This window comes from Pongo pygmaeus, chromosome 5 (genome assembly GCF_028885625.2).
Source record: "Pongo pygmaeus isolate AG05252 chromosome 5, NHGRI_mPonPyg2-v2.0_pri, whole genome shotgun sequence".
NCBI classification, from domain to species: Eukaryota; Metazoa; Chordata; class Mammalia; order Primates; family Hominidae; genus Pongo; species Pongo pygmaeus.
In genome coordinates this window covers 62,596,800-62,604,059 of record NC_072378.2, presented here as the reverse complement: position 1 = coordinate 62,604,059, position 7,260 = coordinate 62,596,800, and the positions used below count along the sequence as shown (strand labels likewise).

Below are 7,260 nucleotides of genomic sequence, written 5' to 3'. Positions count from 1 at the left end.
ACAAAAGTCCCTTATTATTTCAGCTTATGTGTTCAAGTACTTTTATGGTAAAAGTTTTTAGAAGAGATAAGAATCTTCAGGCCCTTGATTCTTACTCTTTTCTCTATCAGTCAGGGCTCTTCCTTATCTATCTTGGATGTCATGGTCAAGTTCTTAAATTACTGTCTTGTAAAAATATTAAACATTATTTTTCTATCTTTCCATCATATCTTCTTGGTGAAAGCAACATGGGGTGAACCCACATATTTTCTCCAAGCTTGCTTCTGGCTATCTGAACACCACTGGAGAAAAGACACAAGAGTGCAGAATTTACTATGAATTTATGTTCAACAGGCTCAATGGTTTTTAGTTGCCTGACAACTATATATATTTCTTTCGTGAGCCAAATTTCTCACTTTAAATTGACTAAAAAGAATCCACTGTCATCAGACTTCCACATCCACCTTCACCTTGTCACTCTCATAGTATTTTTTTCACCTCCTACATCTTCAAGAAAACAAGAGCTCCTCTACAGCTAGCAGTTAGAGTTCTAGTTGCTGCTCACGTCTTCATGCTTAGCAGTAGTAATGGCTGCTTACAGTTGCTCGTCACTGGGAGCTTTACTCTTCCTTGTCAGTTGCCTTAATCCCTTTTCATATGTTGGTAAGTACTGCCTTCATTAAACTTTCTTTGATTAAACCTTTGGATATGCCATCTGTTTACTTAAGTAATCCTGACCAATAGAAAATCTTAAATCAGCCTTTTGCCCTGTCATCATAACTGCACGCTCCAGTAGCATACATTTTAACACAGACTTCTCTAGAGCTAAACCAGATATTAGGCCAAAGGTGAAAGACTTGGTACAATTTTCACCTGCATGCCCATGGCTGATGTTATGGATCATGGCATGTATTCCTACTGATCCTTCCCACTTACAGCTAGGGAACTCATGAATACATTGGTTTAAATTTTGCTTTTTGCAAGTTGCATTCTTCCAAAGTAGTTTGCTTTTATATAACCTCAAAATTTTCTGCCCTTGTCACTCTTAGTTTGATTAATGGACATCTTGTGATGGTTATAACCTTGTTATTTTTGTATTTATTAATTATTAACTTTTTGAATTAACCTGTACCTTAATTTTGTAATTAATTTTTTTTTTTTGAGACAGATTTTTGTTCTGTTGCCTGGGCTGGTGTGCAGTGGCATGCTCATGGCTCACTGCAGCCTCAACTTCCTGGATTCAAGTAATCCTTCCACCTCAGCCTCCCAAGTAGCTGGGACCACAGACATGTGCCACCATGCCCAACTAATTTTTTTTTTTTAAATTTTTGGCAGAGATTAGGTCTCTCTGTGTTACCCAGGCTTATTTGAAATCCTGTGCTGAAACTAGCTTTGTAACTAAGTCTTAATAATTGGAGAACTCTGAGTTTATACCTGTGCATAAGAAGGACATAGGTACAGAAAAATTTATTGAATTTGCTTATGACAGGTTGGAATAAAAGTCCAATTATATTATAATAATGGGCTTATCAAATATTTATTAATGTTGAATTAATTTTTTTGTTGTTTTTTTTAAACACAGAGTCTTGCTCTTGTCATCCAGGCTGGAGTGCAATGGCGCCATTTCAGCTTGCTGCAACCTCCACCTCCTGGGTTCAAGTGATTCTCCTGCATCAGCCTCCCGAGTAGCTGGGATTACAGGTGCCCACAACCATGCCCAGCTAATTTTTGTATTTTTAGTAGAGACAGGGTTTCACCATGTTGTCCAGGCTGGTCTCGAACTCCTGACCTCAGGTGACCCACCCGCTTCAGTCTCCCAAAGTGCTGGGATTACAGGCGTGAGCCACCACACCCGGCTGGAATTTATGTTTTATTGTACATAATATTTATTTTTTGGATGATTGGAGAACAATGATGCCAGTTTGATGGAATCTCCATATGAAATGCCCCAAAACACAGTATCATTACCTTAAAGGTTAGTAGAGATATGCATGCATTTACATTGCAACATTGACAGAAACCACATTTAGAAGATAGAGCATGAATATGTTCGTGCAGAACCCTTGACTGTACTTAATCTTACATTAAGCCAGGAGGATGTCTACTGTTATCTAGTGAGGATGGCCTGCTCATTAAATGTCCTGGAGGTGCACTTTATCCATCTTTTGGTAGGACCTCTGCTATATTTCTACCTCTGTCCTTCCCACTTTCCTAGAATCCTGAAGAAGTTTACAGCTTATAAGGAAATGTTCTTGCCTTTCTGTTAACAGTGCACCTGCCCAGTAGACCGGACGCCCGGGACTCCTGCCCCTGCCAAGCAGGTTTTCTCATTTGCCAAGCTTGAAGTTGAGGCTCTCTTTAGTGATATCAATACAAATGTTTCTGTCATTATTTACTTGTTTCACGGACTTGATTCAACTAACATCTATTTATTACCCTTTATATGCCAGGCCATCTTCACGATACTGAATATTAAAAGACAAACAAAATAAGGGCTATTTTTGCAATAAATTTGAAGTCTATATCAAAATTATGTAGAAATACACTAACAGAGAATTAAGTCTAGGTTAAGAACAAGAAAAACCTCAAAACTAATTTAGTATATTGGGAGGCTGAAATGGGAAGATCACTTGAGGCCAGGAGCTCAAGACCAATCAGTCTGGGCAACATAGCCAGACTGTATCTCTACAAAAAATAAATAAATAAAAATAGCTGGGTGTGATGGCATACACCTGTAGTCCCAGCTACGCAGGAGGCTGAGGTGAGAGGATTCCTTGAGCTCAGGAATTTAAGGCTGCAGTGAGCTATGATTGTGCCACTGTACTCCAGCCTGGGTGACAGAGAGAGATTCCATCACTAAAAAATAAAAAATGATGGCTGGGTGCAGTGGCTCACACCTGTAATCCCAGCACTTTGGGAGGCCGAGGTGGGTGGATCATCTGAGGTCAGGAGTTTGAGATCAGCCTGCCCAACATGGTGAAACCCCGTCTCTAATAAAATACAAGAAATTAGCCAGGCACCTGTAATCCCAGCTACTCAGGAGGCTGAGGCAGGAGAATCACTTGAACCCGGGAGGCAGAGGTTGCAGTGAGCCAATATCACGACACTGCACTCCAGCCTGGGCGACAGGAGCGAAACTCCGTCTCAAAAAGAAAAAAAAAATTAGTACTGTTGTGTGTTGCTAAATGATGCAGATATATTCTGAGAAATGTGTCATTAAGTGATTTCATTGTATGAAAATCATAGAGTGTATTTACACAAACCTAGATGCTATGGCTTACTACACACCTAAGCTATAAGGTATAGCCTATTGCTCCGAGGCTACAAACCTGTATAGCACATTACTGTACTGCATAGTGTAGGCAATGGTAACACAATGATAAGTATCTGTGTATCCAAATATAGAAGAGGTACAGTAAAAATATGGCATAAAAGATTTAAAAAAAAATGAGGCCACGTGCGATAACTCATGTTTATAATCCCATCACTTTGGGAGTCGAGGCAGAAGGACCACTGGAGCCTGGGAGTTTGAGACCAGCCTAGGCAAGATAGGGAGACCCTGCCTCTACAAATTTTTTTTGAAAACTAGCCATGTGTCATGGCATGTACTTGTGATCTCATCTACTTGGGAGGCTGAAGTCTGAGGATCGCTTGAGCCCAGGAGGTTCAAGGCTGCAGTGAGCAGTGATCATGCCACTGCACTTTAGCCTGGGTAACAGGAGCAAAACCCCATATCAAAAGAAAAAATATATATTTAAAAAAGCGGTACCATGAATGGAGCTTGCAAAACTGCAAGTTTTTCTGGGTAAGTCAGTGAGTGAGTGAGTGGTGAGTGAATGTGAAAGTCTAAGATATTGCTATACACTACTGTAGATTTTATATACATTGCACATTTAGGCTATACTAAATTTATTTAAAAAATAGTATTCTTCCTTCAATAATAAATTAACCTTAGCTTAGTATAACTTTTTTACTTTATCAACTTCATAATTTTTTGAAATATTTTACTCTTTCTAATAACACTTAGCTTAAAACACAAACACGTTGTACAGCCAAACAAAAAATATTTTCTTTCTTTATATCCTTATTCTAAAAGCATTTTTTCTATTTTTACATGTATTTTTTACTTTTAAGGCATTTTTGTTAAAAACTAAGACATAAGTACACACATTACCCTAAGCCTACACAGGGTCAGAGGCATCAATATCATTGTCTTCCTCCTCCACATTTTTTCCCATTTCAAGATCTTCAGGGGCAATAACACACATAGAGCTGTCTGTCATCTCCTGTGATAACAATGCCTTCTTCTGGAATACCTCCTGAAGGAGCTGCCTGAATCTGTTTTACAGCTAACTTTTTTTTTTTTTTTAAGTAAATAGGAGTATACTCTAAAATAATTAAAAATATAGTATAGTAAATATATAAATAAGTAACATTTATTATCATCAAGTTTTATGTACTGTACATAATTGTATATACTATACTTTTATATGACTGGCAGTGCAGTAGGTTTGTTCACCCCAGTATCCCTACAAACATGGGAGTAATGTGTTGCCTTGCAACATTATGACAGCGATGATATCACTAGGCAATAACATTTTTTCAGCTTCATTATAATCTGTTTTTTCTTTTTTTCTTGAGACACAGTTTTACATTGTTGCCCAGGCTGGAGTGCAGTGGCACGATCTTGGCTCATTGCAACCTCTGCCTCCCAGGTTAAAGTGATTCTTGTGCCTCAGCTTCCCGAGTAGCTGGGATTACAGGTGTAATTACAGGCATGCCACCATGTCCAGCTGATTTTTGCATTTTTAGTAGAGATGGGGTTTCACCATGTTGGCCAGGTTGGTCTCAAAAACTTCTGACCTCAAGTGATCCAGCCTCCTTGGCCTCCCAAAGTGCTGGGATTACAGGTGTGAGCCACCACACCCAGCCCATAATCTTTTTTTTTCTATTAACAAGTCTTCCCACTTTTATTTTCCATTTATCATGCTCCTTTTTGACAAAATCATAGCCCGCTTCTTTAAAATTGACAACCAAGATTCACTGGCAAGCATCCTTTGTCCTTGGCCCATATAATCCCAGCTTTTGCCCTTATGTGTTTTTTTTTTTTTTTTCTCCCAAGCCGACAAGTTTCCTGGAGCCAACTTTTGCAGCTCAGAATTGTTCACGTGATTTTATACTTTATGGCTTTGAGCCATGAACACTTGTACAATGTTGTTTTGCCACTTTTCATTTTATTTGGGGATTATTTCCTCCTGGAATACTCCTTTTGTATTAGCCAAAGGAGTGAAAGTTTGTATTGATTTCTTAGATGGTGCATGGGGGGTTGTGAACATATTTAAGACACAGAGCTGGACAGATGGCAAGATGAAGCTGTCTTATGAGATAAGAGGATTGAGCTCTGAAATGCCCAGGGTCCAATCAGCCTCAGGTGTAATTCTCCCTTCGTGCTTCTATAGGCCAAGAGTAGCTTGAGTGGGATGCAGAGCCTGCTAATCTATAAGGTAAGACCAGCCAAAGGCTAATATCTGGGGGGTGTGGGAGGGGCTCCCAGCTCAGGCATTATCTTCCTTGGATGAGGATTCTGGCCTCCAGAGGAGGTGCTCCTTGAGGGTCTAGCCCTCACCAGCCACTCAGATCACCTGCAGCAGCACCTGCCTATCACTCAGCACTTTGAACAGGTGAGAACACCCCTTCCCCCATACACATGCTTGGTATTATCACTGAATCCTCCACCTACCCCAGTCCCCATCCAGACATCTTGCCTCCCTCGTCACTTACCCTAATATTTGGCACCCACTTCACACTCACCCTCTTCCAACAAGCCTCAGCCCCCTGATTCTGCAACTCCTAAGGTCCTGTCTTTCCCACCCTTTGCAGAACCAGCCCCTCCACCCCAGCAAGAGACTCCAGCTGGAAGAGAAATCTTCTAAGCCCCCAAGGGAGGGGTAAAGCTAAAAGGGAGCACCAATATTGAAAGCAGGAGGCCACAACTGATGCGGAGAAGGGTACCCAAACTCCAGAGCAGCCTGACTAGGGCAGGGGCTCTCAGGCAAATACCTGAGGCTGCCCATCCTCATCCAGAACACCTCCTCTGAGCCCTAAGGATGAGGGGAGCCTATGGGCAAAAGAAGCTATAGGCAGCAGCATCTTGAGGTCTAGAGAATAATTGGATTTGTTGAGTGAGATTCTGGACAGTCTGAGTGTTGGAGCCAAGAGTGCAGGCAGCCTGAGACCAGGCCAGAGTTTAAACTGCTGTCACAGAGGAGACCTAGATAGCTGATTAATCCTGGTGGAAACCCTGCCTCTTCCCCAAGTTTTACCCTAATGGTCCATCCAACTTGCCAACCCCTCTGCCATCTAAAGGCCAGCAACTTGCCTGTCTCTCCACCCTGCCCAGCCCAACATACCAGGAAGAGCAAGATAGCAACCAGACAATGAGAAACTGCCAGAGCTTCAGCCCCTGTCCCTGCCTGCAGACCTGCCGTCTCTGCAAAATGCCTCATCTGTGGATGCTACAAGCTTCTCAAGGAATCTCAAGTCCTAGCTGTCCTAGAGGCTAACCAAGAAGTCATCTCTCCATCTCAGTCCTCAACAGCTCCTGCAGACCCAGGTAGCGGAGGGGACCCCGAACACTCTCCTGTCACAGAGTCCCTAATCCTTTATCTCTCCCTCCCTACAAGGCAGCCAAAGATTCTAGAGCCCAGGAGAGCCCCAGTTCCAGGCTCTCCACAGTGCCCACCCAGCCCAGCCCTCCAGAAAGCCCCCAAATTCCAGCCCCCACAAAGTCCAACTTTGATATTGTCCAGATAGTCCAGCCTCTTGATCCTTCCCCAGACCCTAGCTCTCCAGAGAACCCCAGAGCCCAGCCTCGCAAAGTCCTGCTAGCAGAGCACACTCACCTCCAGTCACTGGAAGAACTGGGAGGCCTTAATTCCGTCACCCACCAGCAACCAGCAAGAGCCCCAGGCCAGGAGCCAGCCCAGAGTGGCTGATCTTAAGTGCTTTGACGGTTAAGGATCAAGGGTCGGGAGGAGACTCCTGTCCTTCAATAAAGCCACAAGAGCCAGAAGCTGGTTTTTCCTGGTGAATTTCTCTAAGGCCCTCTCTCTGGAGGGGAACACAACCTACCCACCTCTCACCCTCCAAGGGCAGCCTCTTTAACTGGATCCTAGAAGGGAGTTCCAGGAAGCCCCCCAATACCCTAGGATCCTTACAACATTACAGTTCCTCTGCATTTGTGTCTTCCATCTTGGCTAATGCCTCCACCAGCTCAAAACA

At 42.7% G+C, this 7,260-nt stretch overlaps 1 pseudogene; it reads left to right on the top strand.

Annotated features, from left to right (window-relative positions):
- The first annotated feature begins 566 nt into the window (after positions 1–566).
- Positions 567–6,996, top strand: LOC129039061 (DENN domain-containing protein 1C-like; annotated as a pseudogene).
- Positions 6,997–7,260: the final 264 nt, after the last annotated feature.